We start from the raw sequence: 14,027 nt of genomic DNA on the forward strand, positions 1-14,027 counted from the left end.
CTGTCTCTCTCTCTCTCTCTCTCTCTCCCCTCCCTCCCTCTCTCTCTCTTACACACACACACACACACACACACACCTTTAAAGGTCTTACAAAAAGAGCTTCACAGCTATTAATAAAGTGGTATTTTCTACAGTGTAAAGACTATAAAGGGACCCAAGTAAATATGTGATCATAAAGGGGACAGAGATTAGGCTTCATGAAACTCCTAGAAATATCTTAGGAAATACAAATAAAAAAGGCTGTGAAAGATCATGCACTATATGGACTCCAAATGGTCAAGAAAAAAAGACATCACTAAAGCATGCAATCTTCTAGCTTTCTTTACAACCTGTACCCAATAAGCCAGCATAAACCATGATTTGTGCCACAGGTATAGTGTCCACCCTACCAGTATAATAAATACATGAACTCTAGCAAGGTACAAACACAACAGATCAGCTAAAGAAAATAGCCATGGATTTCCTGGTGGAGTTACAAAGAATGTGTCATCAAGATGACTCTAAATCTCACTACGCCTGTTCAAGGAAAAACAAACCCCAAACCAAGGAAGGATGATAATTCCATTGTTATCCTTTACTGTTCTAATTATTTAATTCTAAGAAATGTTAATTAAATGTTGAATGTATAGTTTTAATACCACATTAAATGCTTCCAATTAAACCAAACAAAATAGCCATATTCGTGGATCTTTTAGTCTAGCATCCAAACACAGGCAAAACACCGTAGTAAACAAACCATAGAGTAATCATATAGCATAATACAAAGCTCTGCGTACTTTGAGGAAGTCAAAGAGCAAGCAGAGCAGCTCCAGAGAAACTACTAGACTGTAGCTTCCCAGTGACAAAGAAGGCAGAAGTCATTGTACGGTTTTTTCAGCAAAGGTTTGGGAGCAATGAAGAACCTTCACGTGCCACTATTTGAAAGATTGTTCTAGATATTTGCAAACTGCTAACACAAAACGTCTAAACACAAATCACTTATGTGTTGGCAAAGAGACCTCTACATAAAGACTTAAATGGTTAGGAGAAACTAAATGAGGGAAAAAAGACAACAGCTTATTATGTTATCTGGGCTGCTGAATCAAGCAAGTCTTGTAGGATAAAATAGTAAAACATCATTTACTCCGAATGAGTCAGGTGAACATTAGAGACTTTGGGAGGTGAAATGGTGAGTTATTATCTGTTTGGAGAGAACTACTATGGTAGCACTGATGAGAATATGCTGTAAAGGGGGGATGGACTCAGCACAGCACTAAGGAGGCAAAGGCAAGCAGATATCTGTGAGTGGTGAGTTCTAGGCTAGCCTACACAATGTGTTCCAGACCAGCCTAGCCTACACAGTGAGTTCCAGACCAGCCAATCTCCCCTCACTCACTGAGAGACATACCTTTTAAAATTGACTTTTTAAAAATGTATGTGAGTACATTGTCCCTGTCTTCAGAAGAAGATATCAGATCCCATTACAGATAGCTATGAGCCACCATGTGGTTGCTGGAAATTGAATTCAGGAGATGTGGAAGATCAGTCAGTGCTCTTAATGTTGTGTAGCCAAAACGAGGGTAAAAGCTACTGTATAGACCAAGTGACAGTGATGCTGCTGAGAGCATTGAGCTAGTAAACATGTCAAGCTCTAATACATTTTGAATGTCGAGCCACCAGGGTCATTTGATTAATCATCATGATGCTTGAGAGACAGACAATGATGTAGAATTCCTGAGTGAACAAGTGAAAACGATAAATCTGTCATCACTGAGTTTGGCAAATCACAATAGCATCAGGAAGGGAAGCAGGGGGGATTTAAGTTGGAACAATATACATGGAAGTGGATATGCAGTCTTCTGACTATGAGAATAGGATATAAGAAAGCTGTCTAGACAGAAATACACCAGATTTGAAGTATTTTCAAAGACAATCTTGAATTTACCTTTCACCTTTAGCTGACATATAGCCCTCTGTAAGATGCTTCTCTCTTTAATTTTTTACAATTTACAATTTATTCCTTCTTGATGCCATCAGTATGTTAGATATAAATATTAGAGCTTGTATAAAGCTTACTTGTTATGCTCATTATAAATAAACATCAGCAAGAATTCTGTCAACAATAACAAAAACATTAGAAATAGAAGCCCTGTAAGTTTATCCTCATTGAGCTTTGTTATGAATTTCATCCAGCAGGGTCAAAACTGGGCAAAAACATACTAGCATGAGTAATTCCCAATTTATTCAGTTCGTCTCTGAAGTCATATACATGGAAGGAAAGTCTGGGTCAATCTTTTAAGAGCCAATACTCCCAATTAGGCCATGCATCTGCACAACAGTATGTGGAAATGGTCCTGTTCACATGATAGGCAAAGACTCTCAAAGCAAAAGACTACATGAGGCTCTACCCTCACTGTAGTTAAAGAACAGCCACTGCCTTTTGAACTCCTATTATGCATTTTGATGTACTGCAATGCATTGCCCTCATTGCTGACTGCATAAGAGGACCTACTTGATTTACACTAAATAAAAACACAGAGCAAAAGCTGCAATGCTCATCAAAGCTACCTTACACTAATGCCCCGTCCTCTTTTAAAATATAGGACAGAACAAGGAACTTTCCCAAACAACTCTCAAAGGCAAAGGGAAACTGATTCTTGATAAGGAAGAAAGAAAACTGGGGCAGAATTATTTTCCTGTAAGATTATGTGTTCATTATAGAAAGTAGGTAATCAAGTGTTATGATCTGACATGAAAAACAGTGTAGCTACTTTGCCAAACAACCTACAACAGCATCTTACTGCTTGAGGCAGTAATGCTTTTAAAGAACATTCAACAAAACATCAGAACTTCAGACTTTGTTCACAAAAGGTCATTCATGTTTTGAGGAAACATTTAAGAAGTAAAACACTCCAAATGGCAAAATTGAATCTAGAGGTCAGTTACAGTTTACAACAGAATGTGAAGTGAAAATTCCGCTCTATGAGAAAATTTCTGTATTTACCAGTGACTCAAAGTAATGAAAGGACTAAATCTGGCCATCTGACAGATCTAGCTTTTATTAGAGTATTTCTGGTTTGGTAAATTAGAATTTGAGGCAGTTTATCTTCAATGCAATAATACCAAGTTATATAGAAAAATAATAAAAAGTGGTATTTCTTCATTTCGTTGGGCAATTTACTCCTGGAGCCTGAATTATGTGCATCCAATGAATTATGCAGTTCTTATTGTCTTATTGGCAAAATGGAGGAAAGCAATTCCTACCCCAGAACTTACTGATTCTGTGAACAAAATGTAAAGTAGGATTTCCCTCAGGATTTTCAAGATGATGGAGTATGTTTTAGCTATTGATTTCACACAACCAAAAAAAAGGCTTCTCATCTTCATAAAATACATGTGAAGAAGAAACGTGCAAAATGACAATCGGGGGTACAATCTCACACATACCACAAATCCAATGATGCAACACTCTGTTTTTTTCTTCTTTTTTATGATTGATCTTAATTTCTTACTCATTTCTTCATTTTCTCTGAGAGAATAAAAGTTTACCCAGTCAATACCAGATGATCCTGGTCATGTTGTTACCTTGGTTGCAGGTACCTGCACTTCAGAATATCTTCAATTTTCTTTTCCTGGTATAATTGAGGCAAATGAAGCACTCTGCTTCTTGGTATTTAGCAGTCAGGCGGGGGGGGGGGGGGGGGGGGGGCGGTGGAGTTAGAGGTGCCATGGCTGAAATCCCAAGACTCTCTTCCCATCATAGAACATCGCATCAAACTATGTTAATCTAAACACACCCACACACACACAAGCTAGAATTCTATCACCTGGACTTCAGCTTGCACGTCAGAAGATTCCATCTGTGCTTGCTTTCTTGTATCATGTCTGTGATGTATTTTCAAGACTTTTCTCAGCATTACACCCAAGCATCCCTGAGACGTGTAGGGGAAAGGTCTGTTTGCCCACACAAGGGAACTCCCTTCGCAGGCCTCATCTGTCAAGTCACCACAAGCAATCATCTCTACCCTCCTCTTTCCACCTTCTATAGCACACATCTTCTTCTGGCAGATTTTACTTTCCCAGGCAATTGATGAAAGTACAAACAATCCTCTCTTTTTTTTCTCAATCCTTATTATCTAAAGACATCCATGATCTTTGCTAATAATTCAGAGATTAAGATCCAAAAGTTCCCTTTCATTTTAGTGCCAAACTCTATTTGAGATCTTCTCCCAACTACTTTATCAATCTATCTCCTTGTCCATCTTTCCTTCATAATGCACAATTTTGGGCCAAAAAAGGAAAAGCAATCACAATACCATAATATGCACTTTCTCCAAAGAATCTTCCACTCTGCCCAACTAAGACACTGGTGGTCTTAAATTTTGTGATTTACATGAATAAAATCACTAAATTTAGGAAAAAGATAATAAGTATGTAAATGTTTCATACATCATCCTGCTGTGTGGACATCTTCTCTAGCACTGGATCTTTTTGAAAAAGCCTAGTAGACACAAAGATCATTTTCAGTCAAGTCATTTATCCTAGTCATTCATTCATTCAATGAATTGAATAGCATACTGTCACTAAATGTCAAGTAAAATGCTTGGCACTAAAGCATGAGAACACTAGTAGCTGTCTTCATAGATTTTATAGTCATCAAGAACTTTACAACAATAAAGGATTTCTCACGCAGGAAATGCTACAAAAGGCATGCAGATGTCCTGCATACTGTGTTGGATCTGGAATATTTCAATAATAATATTATAGCAACTGAGGACAGAATAGGACTAACATGAGAGAGATACATTAGAGAGTCTGATGAAAGGGATTTAGGTATATATAAGGTTATTTAGTAGAACCAGTAGTAGTGTGAGCTTTAAGGTAGTTTGGGGAGGTGTACATTCCAGCTATGTAAGGCCTTGTATAGAGGAAGCCCATGAAATTAATATTTTCTTCAAGACAAAGGCATGATCAGGTTCACTTCTTATTTTTTAATAAACTCTGAGCATGAGATAAATAAAACATACAGACTGGGCCCTTACTGGGATTCTATTTTTTTATCTCAAAAACAAATTTTGTTTGTTATGAAAATAAAATAAAATAAAACAACTATGCCAAATACTTAACATAAAGCCTAATACAGTATAAATATTCAATAAATTTTGTTGTAATGATTGACAAGAACTTCAGAAAGTAAAATTCTAGATTAGTAGAGCATATTAGGAAGAAAGATGAACTGTGCAATCTAATATGCATACTTACATTTTTTTAAAATATATTGCTAGTGAGTTTCACAGTCTCATCTGAAATTCTATTTCCTTGGCTATAAATAGAAATAATTCCACATATTTTATAGTATTGTTGTACAAGTAACACATTAATGTTCTTGTGAAAACTCCTGTCAAGGAATTTGTAGCAGGATATTCAAAAAATGTATTTTCTTCCCTCTTTTTTTTCCAAAGAATTAACTCTTACAGATCCACTAATGTACTTAGGAAGGGAGCTAAATACAATCCTTGTTAAATAGTTTCTTGATTATATTTATTAAGAGATAATTTGCCTGAAGATATTAATCTTACTTTCAACAAGGACTAACTAACTTACTCCAGTTTTATGGGCTTGGAAAATAAAGATCAAAATAAACAAAAGAGTCTGAGAAATACTCAGTTGTTTTTCAGGGAAAAGGTGGCTGTCAGTTTAAACAGCATCAGATGGATTAGGAAAAGATCGAAAGTCAGTGGAAAGGCTTCCCATCTCTCTCTTTAATGGCTGCATATAAGTAGGGAAGGCCAATTCTTCAGCACAGTCTCTTTTTTAAGATTTATTTATTTATGTATTTTATGTACACGACAACTCTATCTTCATGACAGAAGAGGGCATCAGATCCCATAACAGATGGCTGTGAGCCACCAAATGGTTGCTGGGAATTGAACTCAGAACCTTGACCTCTGGAAGAGCAGCCAGTGCTCTTAACCACTGAACCATCTCTCCAGGCTGATATGGTGTTTTTTTGTTTTGTTTTGTTTTGTTGTTGTTTTTAAAAAGGTAGTGGTTGGGCATCCATTTAAGAAAAACTGTGGCTGAGTACAAGTATGAAGAAGCACGGTTTCTTTGCAGCCTTTTTGACTTAGTTTTCTAGGTAAAAAGGCTTTGAGGGTATTAAAGACTATCCTGAAGTGCTATTTCAAGTTGCTGTTTTTAAGGCCAACACATACAAACTCCAGCAGCAAACTTACTTTCCTGAAAGTAACATTAAGATTGAACAAATGGGAATAAATTTGGTCATTTTCACAACCTTTCTAGGCAGCCTTATCCTCTAATGTATAAATTAGAGTGGCAGATGCCCTGGAAATTTCCCATTGTGGTTTCTTAAAGTAAGCTGTTTTGGTGCCAGAAAGGTCGCAAACTAAACAGAGAGAAATCGACTGTCATAGGCCTGTGGGCCAAAACATCATGAATTAGAAAGAGGAGGCCACTCACCCAACCACTAGAGCATCCTAAATGACCCCCTAAATCTCAGATGATGTTGAAATTCAGGTTAGTGGTAGGAATGTGGGTCATGGTAACATGCACAGCTCTGAATTTGAGGGTAGAACTGCTGGACATCATCTAATCGGGCCCACATATTTTATTCATGGAAATGTAGACCTGTTAGTTCAGAGGTTTATAATAGGGAAAAACCAAACCGAATCTGAGATGATAATCTCTCTTTCAAACAATTAACCCAGAGTCAAGTAAAGTAGTAAAGTAGATTGTACTACAGCAGTTGGGTTGTTTGTTTGTTTTTGTTTTTTATTACACAAGTATGGACAGGTGAAGGGTAAAGTAATTCAAGTTCGGGAATGTAGTTTAGATAGTGTGTAAGCCATGCTTTCTCTAAATGCCAAGGAAACAGAACATCTCCATATATTGACTGGAGTTGCATTATAAGCAACAGGAATGCCTGCCTGTAATTAAAGCGGAAAGAGATGAGACAATCACTGAGCCATTGAGCTGAAGTCTCTATGTTAAACCAAAAGGATACCTGAACTGACAGCAATAGCCATAGTAATGCAAAAGGCGACTTTGATTCATGATTTAAGTCTCTTACAATGGAATTCTCTGTTCTTTGCAAGCACTATACAAATCCTATTTCTTACTTCAGGATCTAATGCAATGAAAAGTTTTGATTGTCAACTTGACATAACCTAGAATCACATTGGAGCTGGGCCTCTGGCCATGCGTAGCAGACACTATCTTGTGTTTTAATTCAAGTAGATATGCCCACAACTGTTCCATAGACAATGATGGATCCTGGACGCATAAAGTAAACTGAGCACTCAGAGACATTCCTTGCTGCTTGTTGTTCTTTTAATTAGAAAAACTGAAGTTTCTCCTTGGAAATGGAAACTGTACCTGTGGCATGCAAGGGGGAATGTACTTGGAAATTTAATAGAATGGAAATAAAGCCTTTAGAAGATTCCACCTGCGGATTCCACACAAAGAGGTATGTTGATCCTTCTCATCAGAAGCATACAGCATCAGTTAAGCCAACTTGCCATCTAGAGATTTCAGTCCACCTGAAGGCTGCATTTAGATCATTAACCCTTCCAGAGAAAAACACCAATTAACAAGAAACCTAATAATATTGATAAATCACATGCATAAAAGAATGATTCCACTTACATAAACCATAGCCAGTGTATTTGTTATACCTCCATACATTTAAAGCAGACCAGTCATCTTTCAGAAGTCTGTCAACAATGTCGACTAGGGAAACTTTGGACAAAACTCTTTTGGGGTTCTACATAGCATTTTTAACTTGTTGACCTAAACAACTGTATATAGGTCATTCCCATGCAGCAGTCCTCAATACTCACACCTGTTCACTGGTTCTAAGACCAGCTCTATTCTTTGTCCTCTATTAATACGTAATGATCTTGGGTCCAAAAGATTACTCACCAGGTAAAGGTCCTTGTCATCAAACCAGATGCCATGAGTTCAATCCCTAAGATGCACATGGTAAAAAGAAAACCAGCTTCCACAAGTAGTCCTCTGACCTCCACATTTGCATCCTGGCATTTGTACGCCCATACACATACAAAGTAAACAAATGCCGTAGCCAAAGCAATCATTTTAAAAATTACTATTCAGGGTTCTATTTGCTTAAAACTTTGGTATCAAATACCAACTTATCAGCACTTTACACCGTTTTCAGTAGATACTGGTGTGGAAAACTGACTTTAATCATTCCTGTCTGCCAGACCCTTTGCTATTCTTTGCTAGTACAGGAATAGAATTACTATGGGCTGACACTGTGGAGGGAAGGGTGTGGATACCTCAAATTGTCAGTAATGAGTCTATTCCGAGAAGTAAAGATTCTATATATCTCTGACTCAACAGATCTGATCCAACTATAATCTTAAATTATTCCTATAATGAACAAGTTAATCAGTTTGTAGATGCATGCAGGAATAGCTCCTCTTGTTACATGATAAAAGTTGTCTGGCTGTTGTTGCTGCAAGTCCAGTCCCATTTACTCAACCCTACTTGGCTCTGATCTGTAGGTCTTATTCAAAAAATACAGGTTGAAGGACCAGACTGTTTGGGACAAGTTGTTCTCATAGCAGAGAAAAAGGAACAGGGGCAAAAACTTCAATAGCTCTTTAAGCGTCTGCCAGAAGAGGTCAAATTTGCATCTCACTGTCCAAACCAAATATGAAAGACACGCTCAGTTTCTAGGAAAAGAGGAAGTATATTCCTTCCACAGTTGGAGACATCAACTTATATGGAACTGGGGAAAGAATGTCTGCTCTTTAAGAGCATAGGGGGAAATAAATGTTAAGGCAAATGATGACCTCACATAGAAGATATGCAAACTTTTGTTCTGTGACTTCTCAGCTAAGTTCCCAGCAGCATACTAATGATTTGTCCTCTAAACTGTTTCTTTCTGCTTGGCATAGCCTGGTTCCATTTTAGTTTTCCTGGTACTTACACTGAAGTGTGGGGCTGAGTTCTGGTTAATGAGATGGGAAAACAGTGTGAGCTCCTGGGAGGTCTGGCCTGGAGTGGGCCCACCCAGAGTCTTCCATTCTCCTTTGTCTCTGAGGACCTCAGAGTACAGAGCTACAGAAGGGAGAAGGCAGAGCCTCCAGGTCACAGCTTCGACAAAATACAGTTACCCTGCAGGTACAAACTAGTCCAGCATTGCAGGATTTTTGTGTTTGTTTTTTGTTTGTTTGTTTTTTGTTTTTTGTTTTTTAAGTATTAGCTTGACATAGCCAAATTTGGGGCATAAATTTGAAGGTTTTGTCATTGGTACATCCATTTTAAGGAGTTGACATTATATTGTCTGGAAGATAGTCTAAAGTTTTAAGTGTTAATGTGCTAAGGCTATATGTGGGGTTCATAGCTGTAGTTTCTAGCTTCAGAGCAGATCTTAGGAATCTGAAGAGCTCATCTTTGCAAATGACCTAAATATTTACCCATAAAAGACAAAAGGGAGAAAAAGAAAGGACATGCCTGGTCTCACTTAATGTCTCCTCTTTAAAACTGCTTACACTAGCAAGTATATTTCATGGAGAAGGAGTCTGTCGGTTTTACAAGTCTTCACTTTTTTATTAAACTTGAAAGTGCTTGATTCAGACTTATACCGAAAAATATTGTCTGTACTTTTGCTTGGTTTGTTCTTGTTTGGTACATTCTTGACAATCAAAGAATAGAACAAAAAATAATAATAATAATATGAGATAAAGAAACAACCTTTCATGACAACACCTAGGCCACATAGGATTTGTTTCCTGAAATTGGGGTCCCAAGTGACAATTCAGGCTTTGACCTTGCACTCACTGGAGGTGTTGCACCTGCACTCATAACGAGATTCCCAGCCTTGGTCTCAGTCTCCTCTGTTCTGTAGCATGTCATTATCTCTTTCTTGTTCCTTTTTTTCCCCCTTTCAGTCTATCATTTGGTGGAGCTTCTTCTTTTAAACTGCTCTGTTGTTATCTGACACAGATAGCCTTTTGCTGGGCATTTTCCCTGAACAATTCTACTTTCTAAAGTTTGAGAAAATGTCACCTCAAACATATGGCTGGGGTTTCTTTTCTGTTGTAAAAAGAAATAGTATTTGCAGTCAGATAAATTAAATAGACACTCCCACACACTCAAAAAAAAATACTTCCCTATAAAATATGAAAATTTTCTCCTAATTGGGAGGGCTAGAAACTGTTCAGCTTCTGAATATATCTAAACTCATTCACATATACACACAGGACAAAGACTAGGCTTCTACTACTTTCATGATTTACTTAGCAGACAATGGGAACAAGTTCTGTGTTGAAATGTTTATATTATAAGCCTATTTTTAAAAAAAATCAACAAACACTACTATAGGATTGAACAGAAATTGGCCCCTCCCTGTGACCCAGAAGTCACTAAATACCTAAAGCCCTTCAGAAATTCCTGTGAACTTCATCAGTCTTGTTAATGGAGTGCACAATTGGGCTGGCAAGGTATCCAAGTGGGTCAAATCACTTGCCAGAACCCACTGTAGAAATGGAGAACTTACTTCCAAAAGTTTGATCCGACCTCCATGAGCACTGACCTACATGTATGCACACATAGAACAATAACAACAACCACCACCACAACAAAAATCTACAAAATACATACTGTGTTTTTAATTGACTTTCTGCTTTTTAATACTGGAACAGGTAGGAATTCACTATAATTTTACGTGAGATCTCTTACCTTCTCCACAGTCTGTACGGCAATAGCTGCCAAATCAAAGCATGAACACTTAACTTAGTCTTCTTCTTCCTAGTTTACCTGCTTTCTAAGGCGCTATCCTTAGCAAGGAAATAGGGGAAACCTCAGTGCTTTCCTAGCTTAACTTCCATTAGGTGCTGTGTAATCTGCCTATTTTTCAATCCCTTCAAAGTTGATCAGCTACACTTTCAAACCTACTCTCCAATAATCATTATATCATACTCTGTCACCCTGGTCAGGAATGCTTTCTAAAATAATTAAAAGTTAAAAAATAATTCTTTCTTATGCCTTATTACCAGCTAAATGAAGTTGCAAAGACTTTTTCTATCAACATTCTTCTCAAAGACAGAATCATGTCATATATAGCTCTTTGTTCTTTTCTTAAATTTATTTATTTATTTTCATTTATATGAGTATACTGTAGCTGTCTTCAGACACACCTGAAGGGGCATCAGATCCCATTGCAGATGGTTGTGAACAACCATGTGGTTGCTGGGAATTGAACTCAGGTCCTCTGGAAGAGCAGTCATCTCTCTTAACCACTGAGCCACCTCTCCAGCCCCTAGCTGTTTGTTCTTGATACCAAATACATTCAACATAAGGATTAGGTGATAAAATCACCTTCCTTTGCTGAGAAGATCAATGGGACCTCTGCATATGAAGCACAATGCTCAAAATAATAGGTTCAATATATGCTTGTTTTACTGTACAATTGAGTCCCCCTGATATACTTGGCCAGAAAACAAGAGTAAATAGAGCTTGAAAATGCCATGTGATCATTAAGGATGACACAGGGCAGGAATATACTCAGCTAGACTTTCCCAGCCAGGGTTGGAAATACTATGTAGTGGAGTTCAAAGGGCAAGTAAGGGGACCTTACATTAGAGACCAGAATTCCAGTGACTGCAAGACTGGTTCAATCAGCTATTGGATCTGTCACCAGAAGGCTGAGTCTAGCCAGGCCACCACTCTGCTTTTTGCGTGAACCAGATTGGTGCTAAGGTATTGCCCCTAAGGTGTTGGTGCAGGCCAAACACACCTGCACACACACAGTGCAAACAATCTTCCGTAACACCTAAAAGAAGGAACAGTTCTCAGTAATGGAAAATCTTCTCAGCAGGCTCTTCAAGTTGTGATGGGGAGGGAAGACCTATGTCCTGCCAGAGTTCCACCTATGCTCTAGACAGGCAGAAGCGGGAAGGCTGCCAGACGCTTTCCACTCAGCCCTGGGTCTGCATCCAAGCCTCTGACCCACTGGAGGGGGGATGAACAGGGGGCAGCTCAATCTGGGGGCCCCGGGGCCACACCCTGTAGCTCCAGAGATATGGGAGAGAGGGAAGAGGGAAGAGAGGTTCCTACGCATTCGAGAGTGAGCGCAGCCTTGATCAACAGAGGCTGTTTATGGTTTTAGAGCTTTATCATAGAAAGGCAGGAGAAAACAGAGGAGGGAGAGAGAGAGAGAGAGAGAAAGAGAGAGAGAGAGAGAGAGAGAGAGAGAGAGAGACAGAGACAGAGAGAGGAAAGGCTAGAGATAAAAAGAGAGTAAGAGGGAGAGGAAAGGCTAGAGATAAAAAGAGAGTAAGAGGGAGAGAGTGAGAGGAGAGGANGAGAGAGAGAGAGAGAGAGAGAGAGAGAGAGAGAGAGAGAGAGAGAGAGAGAGAGAGAGAGAGAGAGAGAGGAAAGGCTAGAGATAAAAAGAGAGTAAGAGGGAGAGGAAAGGCTAGAGATAAAAAGAGAGTAAGAGGGAGAGAGTGAGAGGAGAGGAGAAGAGAGGAGAGGAGAGTAAGAGCAAGAGAACAAAGGAGTGAGAGAAGTGAGAGGTAAGAGAACAAAGGAATGAGAGAATAAGGAGGGGCCAAATAGGCCCTTTTAAAGTGTGCTGCTATCTTTTCTGTTGCTAGGTAACTGGGGAGAAGTCTAACCTGAAGGTCATAAGCTTGGCACATTGCCTACTGCTAGCCATGCTTCTCTTGTGGGGGCTGTGGGAGGTGGTAACTTAGGCAGGAGCCAGAGTTCCAGGAGCATAAGAGAACTCCTTCTATCCCATGTAGGTAAATTATGACCACTGGGTCCCGGGGCTCAGCATGTCAGCTTGACTGAAGACCAGCCTGTCTGTGCATAGCCTAATGCCCCACAAGTAAAGCTGTTGCTATGTTGTCTGCTGCTATGTTGCCTCAAGGAAGCAAATATTAGATACATATCGTTAACTATGTGACTGTATAAGTACCTATGGTTATTATACGAGAAGGGGGGGCAGGAAGGATGAGTCATGTTAACCAAGGTTTGAGCCATTTCCAGAGACAACTAATCTACTTTCTGTGACTCAGAGTTCTCTAGAGAACCTGCACATAAGAGACCAATTTGAGGGGATAAAAATATTAATTTGAAGCTCAATAGGCCCCTGATTGTAGCCACACAGAGCATTGTGAACTAATGGGGCTGTAAGATCCAAGATACAGCCAAGGAACAGACACAGCAAACATCTCTCAGCAGGAGGAAGAGCCAATAGATGATGGCTTCTGTCATAGCCAAGTCACTGGTGAGGACAGAACTGAATGACTCGCTTAAAGTCACATTCTGAAACTAGAAAGAGCATTTCCTTAGAGAAGTACATTAAGGAGTGATCATTATTTTAATCAATACTCTGATTTTCTTATAGCATACCACAGACACAAAAGTTATGCCAAACAGTTAAACATAGCTCTTGCTAAAAAGGGAATTTTTAAATCTTGGGCCTGCAACTTTCCACTGGCCTATCTATGACTGTGGGTATATAGAGAGATGTTTCTCTTACACTCCTCAGTAACACAATCTCCCAGCAAGCTCCCTGCTCCTCTGGCTCTTACAGTGTCTCCACCCACCACTGCCCCACCCCTTTTCATAGTGATCCCTAAGGTAAAGGAGTTGTGTTGTCCAGATATCAGTTGATGCTGGACACCTCAAATCTGCATTTTCTTTAGTTGTGGTTTTCTGGAAGAACACACCAACTGTTTTCTAATAGTAAATGGATAGCCCCGAACATATACATACAAGGAACATTATATGGGCTAAGCAGGTTGCATTTATATACTTGTGAATATATATTTAGGAATATATGTATGTGTGTGCATGTGTGTTTGTTTAAAAACAAAGAAAAAGAGGTCATCAGGTTAAGAAAGATCAAAGAAGGTGCATGGGGAATGGTTGAGGGGAAGCAAGCAAAGAGGAAAATGATGTAATTATATAATCTTAAGAAATAAAAACATGGCTCTTCCGGTCGGACCAGCACCAGGGTAGCTAGGGCTCAAGGTCGGCTGACACTC

This window comes from Mus caroli, chromosome 1 (assembly GCF_900094665.2).
Source record: "Mus caroli chromosome 1, CAROLI_EIJ_v1.1, whole genome shotgun sequence".
Lineage (NCBI taxonomy): Eukaryota > Metazoa > Chordata > Mammalia > Rodentia > Muridae > Mus > Mus caroli.